Source organism: Alnus glutinosa, chromosome 10 (genome assembly GCF_958979055.1).
Source record: "Alnus glutinosa chromosome 10, dhAlnGlut1.1, whole genome shotgun sequence".
NCBI classification, from domain to species: Eukaryota; Viridiplantae; Streptophyta; class Magnoliopsida; order Fagales; family Betulaceae; genus Alnus; species Alnus glutinosa.
Genome location: NC_084895.1, coordinates 20034299 through 20039643, shown reverse-complemented (window position 1 = coordinate 20039643; position 5345 = coordinate 20034299). Strand labels below are relative to the sequence as shown.

Here is a 5345-nt window from a genome sequence, read left to right as displayed (position 1 = left end):
AGCTAATGGGTAATGCTCATGACAAGAATGTGATGGATTGCGGTATTAAGCCTTACTCAAATTTTAATATCAAAATCACTTCAAAGTACCAAAAAAAAAAAAAAAAAAAAAAAAAAAAAAAGCAAAACACAAGGTTTTAGGCTTATGGTTCACCGGTACCGTTTAACCGCTGGAACAGGATCTCTCCGTAGAGTATCCAGTTAGTTATAGGGCAGGGGTATTTTTGTCATTTCATATTTTCTTAACCGCTGCCCTCCTCCGCTAGTTAATTTCCTCTCTCACTGAACAACAGCGCCACACCTCACAAAGCTTCTTCACCAGGTAAACCCAAATACTGTATATATAATATGGGTATATATATAGCTTTCTTTATATGTATAGTAGTAGTGTATGCACAAATGTAGATATGGGAATGCTTTTCACATCTGTTTATGTGGTAGTTTAGCTACTTCACTCATCTGCAAAAGGGTTTCTTTTGGAAGAAAATTAATCTGTTTGGTTGCCAAGAAAATGTGAGAAAGAAAAGGAAAATGAAAGATTTTTTCATGGTGTCAGAGTTTTTATCATTTGGGTCGTGAGAAATTGCGAGGTTTAATTTGTTGACTTGGGCAATTTTGTCTGAAAATTTTTGGGTTTTTTTTTTTTTTTTTGGTTAAGTAAAATATAATATCACTCTTTCTTTTTCTTGATAGCCAATTCGAATGATTATGGGGATTTTTTTGAGATGGTATTGTTGGAAATCCTACGTTTCCTTGAATCTGTTCTTATTTGTGAATGCCCTGAGTTTGAAAAAAAAAAAAACCTCATTTGCTGTCCCTTCAAGCCCTAAAACATATCACAGAGTTGGGCCTAATGGCATTTCCACCATGAGTATGGGGTGGTGGGGTGGGTTGAGTTTATTGTAAAGCAAGAAAAAAAGAGAGGAAGAACAGCGGCCCGGGGGGGGGGGGGGGGAAGGTTTGATCTCCTCTTGATGTGAGGCCGTTGACAAGATTGTCATCTGCTTGTGGTTCCGGATTTGTTGTATCAATGTGTTTCAATTCGGCGTTTGTGCTTCTTTTAATGTTATCGTATGTATCGTCCGTCTAGTTGTCTCTAAACTTGGGTTTATGGTTAGCATCTCTGAACAAATTCATTCATCCCCTAATTAATTGGACGATGTGTGCTTGTTTCTTTTTTCTTTTTTTAATTTATTTTTCATCTGTAAATATTCTAGTTGATGCTGTTTGCCTGTATACTGTAGCAGATGGCGAGATGGGATGAGATTCTGTCCCTTCCTGTACAGAATCCTCCAACCTTGGAGTTTTCTTCTGCTGACCTTGTGTGGTCAAAGGTGGAAGGTTGGTGTGACAAAACTAATAGAGTTGTTCTAATCCCCTTTGCTAGAGTAGATGATTTTGTACGGGGTGAATCAGCAAACAAAGACTGTCCAACGAGATTTCATGTTTAGGCAAGGCGGTGATGGCCTCCAGAGATGGCTTACAAGCCAAAAGTTGGTGGCATTCTTATAAGTTGAAATTTTTCCCTTTAGCAGCTCCTAGTAACTGGGCCTGCATCATGAGTTTAAGTCATCATGTTGATTTTGTAGGTAATGGTGTTCCTTTGGTCCTGATGACCACAGGAAGGGTGGCATTGTACGACCCAGAAGGACTACTTATGTCCCAAAGAAGAAAAATGCTGCCCAGCCAAATACTAAGAGGGGGTGCACCTGCCACTTTATCGTGAAACGCTTAATTGCCAAACCATCAGTAGCGCTCATCATATATGATGACGATTAGCTTGTAGATAAGAAGGGGTTGCCATGCCATGGCCCACAGGACAAGAAGGCTGCTGGAATGCGTGCTATGTTTGCCCCATATATCTCAGAGGACCTCCTTTTGCGGGTCTTATCTCTACTGTATGTTGGGGTTTCTGTGGAGACCATAATGCAAAGGCACAATGAATCAGTAGAGAGACAGGGTGGGCCTTGTAACCGTGATGACCTTTTAACCCACCGGTATGTTCGGAGACAGGAGAGGAGCATCCGACGTTCTACATAAACTGGATGCAGATGATGCAGTCAGCATCAGCATGTGGGTTGAGAGCCACCAGGATCATGTTTTCTTTTATGAAGATTTCTCTGATTCCGAACCTATCACTTTGGGCATTCAAACAGAGTGGCAGTTGCAACAAATGATTCGATTTGGCAACCACAGCCTTCTGGCTTCTGATTCAAGGTCTGTTTTTATTTTGCTGTTACATTTTTTATTTAAAGTTCGTGTAAAGTCCTTAGTGTCATGAGAAACTAACTATGCTCTCTCTGCAAATTGATCTAGCATCCCATTCAGTCTTGTTGTATTCAACTCAGACAACAAGGCTATTCCTGTAGCTTGGATAATAGCACCAAGGTTTGCTAGTTCAGATGTGCATAGATGGATGAGGGCTCTTTACAACAGAGTTCGCACAAAAGATCCTACTTGGAAGTTGGCTGGGTTCATTGTGGATGATCCGCTTGCTGATGTCCTTACAATCAGGTTGAGTGCTAAATCTACCACTCAAATTCCAAACAGAATGTGTTTAAGTATATGCTTGAAGAATTACTTTTCTTAGAAAATTATTCCATGGATCTCATTGGCTTAGAGAGGTTGTTAGATGACAACTTGATTAGTTTGTTTCAAATCACTTGATTCAGTTTTATCTTAAATGGGTCCACAAGATCTAAAGCAATATTGAGCCCTTGGCACCCCTGTTTCTAACCTGCTAAATTTAGGGTGTAACTGCTTATTGATTCAGATCATCTTGTTGATGCTCTATCTCTTGTTGTATTCTATGGCTCAAAATTAGTAGCTTCAGTAATATCTTGAACTCAAGTAAATTTTTATTCCTCAGAACTGTGTCATTAGATGTCTACCTTAGGCAGTGTTCATTTCATTTCTTCTTCGAAATCTATGGATCTTTTGGACTTTTAGATTGTGATTTTTAGGAGTTGCTCTAATATAGTTCCTGTGTACTGGAGCTTTCTCTTTTTAAATGAAATAATTATTTACTTTTCGAAAGAAAAGGCGGCTTCAGTAATTTCAGAGCACATAATTGCTTATGGCAAATGTGTGATCACGCTGAAGGGACAGACCAAAAACTTCTTTTGGATTGCTAGTCCAATTTATGAGTTTGCCTTGGGCAGTCTGGAATAAGTAGCTTTCTGAAAACTTATTGTACTGGAGCAGAACCTTTTAGCATGATAAGCTGTAATTTCTTTCTTTCTTTTTATTTTTTTATTTTTTAAATGACTTGTACTCGCTTGAATTGTTGAATTTATATGTCTTATTCATTTTTCTCAGGGATGTGTTTGAGTGCTCGGTGTTGATATGCTTTTGGCGGGTCCGTCATATATGGCATAAAAACATAGTAGAGAAATGTTTGGCAACTGAGATGCAGGCAGTGGATAAAATCTGCCAAGGACAAGGAACCATTGGCTTGTTTGAGGAACTGTTGGATGATTTTATCGATGAGTCAGATTTTAGATTACTTTAAAGCAACATGGTATCTGAGAATGGGTTGGTCTCCCCTTTCTAAATAGAGGATTTCTTTTTCCCTCGTGTGAGAATTGTATCTCTTATTCTGGCTCTTCAACATTTACTGGCATTTCTTGGAATGGACTATATCCTGCAAAATCATTTATGGGCTTCCGAACTTAATGTTGATCTAATTATCAATATCAAAATCTGTGGGGTGTGTGTGTGTATGTGTATTTATGTACTTGTTTTTGGGGATATGGTCAGTCCTATGATTCTCAGCCAATTGAGTCAGCAATCTTAATTGTATAGGGTAAAATTATGAAGTCTTGCTCTAAAATAGCCTGTAGTTTTTGGTTTTGTTCATTGTTGGTAAGTTATTATTGAATTGAGACATTTCTCCTGACTCAGGAGTCAGGAGCATGGATTGCAGCGCTAAATTCACTTCCACTTGCCAGCCAGGAGACATGCGCATGCAGCAATGGAGTTTCACCACAACCAATTAAACCTCAGGCTGTTGAATGAGAAGGACCCTGGTGTTTATCAACGCGCCGATTGGTTGGTTGATAAGTTGGGTACAAAAGTGCACATATTCTTACTTCTTGCTTGATGAGTACTCGGGGAAGGATGATTTCTCACGATATTGGAGAGATGAGTGGGTGAGTGGTTTAACATCTTGGCGCAAAGCATTGAAGATTCCAGACTCTGATGTTGTCATAGAAGGTAGATCGATGTGCAAAAGTTGCTGACCGGCTTAATCAAGATAAAGCTTATGTTGTCTGGAATCCTGGTTCGCAGTTTGGTATTTGCAATTGCAGTTGGGCAGAAATGGGCAATTTGTGTGAGCATATGTTAAAAGTTATTAACATATGCCGTAAACGAGGATCTACTATGCCATCTATCAGCTTATTTCAGTACCACAAGGCATTGATTGACCTCCCCATGATTCTTTGATTCGTGATCATGCTGTGTCTTTAGCAGTTGGTGTACAGAAGCGGTTAAATGCACTAGTTGATTTAGATAGCAGCCAGCCTACTTTAGATCCCATTCAGAAACATTCTGTAGATAACATTAAGCAGGAAATTGTTGATATGGATTGTACTAATCAGGATAAAGAGTTAGTAAATGAGAGTAACTGTGTGAATGAGGATGTATCATCTCGTGATGAAAATTGTTTGAATTGTTTTCTCTTGAACAAGGTGGTCAGGAATTGTATCTTGACGTACCAGTAGTAACACACTAAGAAATTCTTGACGTGTCACATGTGACACATCATTAATATTTTTTTTAAAACACAATTAATATTATTAATTAATAAATTTTTGACGTGTTATTTTGCCACGTCAATAAGTATTGACCTGTCAAAATGTCACGTCAAAAATAATTTAAATGTCAAAATATGTTAATGATAAAATAACACGTTATTCTTTCTTGACGTGTCGTTTTGACACATCAATAATCAGGATAAAGAGTTAGTAAATGAGAGTAACTGTATGAATAAGGATGTATCATCTCGTAATGAGAACTAAATCATTTGTGATCACGTGGGTAAGATGGTCAGGAATTGTGTCTTGACGTGCCAATGGTTACACGTCTAAGAAATTCTTGAAATGTCACATATGACACATCATTAATATTTTTTTTTAATACAATTAATATTATTAATTAATAAATTTTTAACGTGTTATTTTGCTATGTCAATAAGTATTGACCTATCAAAATGTCACCTCAAAAATTATTCAAATGTCAAAATGCGTTAATTTTCAAATAACACGTTACTCTTTCTTGACGTGTCGTTTTGCTAAATATTTTTTAAAAAAAACATATTGAAATTAAATTCATTAGTGACGTGGC

General features: G+C 37.7%; 1 pseudogene; it reads left to right on the top strand.

Annotated features, from left to right (window-relative positions):
* The first annotated feature begins 285 nt into the window (after positions 1-285).
* LOC133879159 (uncharacterized) lies at positions 286-4723 on the top strand (annotated as a pseudogene).
* The last annotated feature ends 622 nt before the right edge of the window (positions 4724-5345 follow it).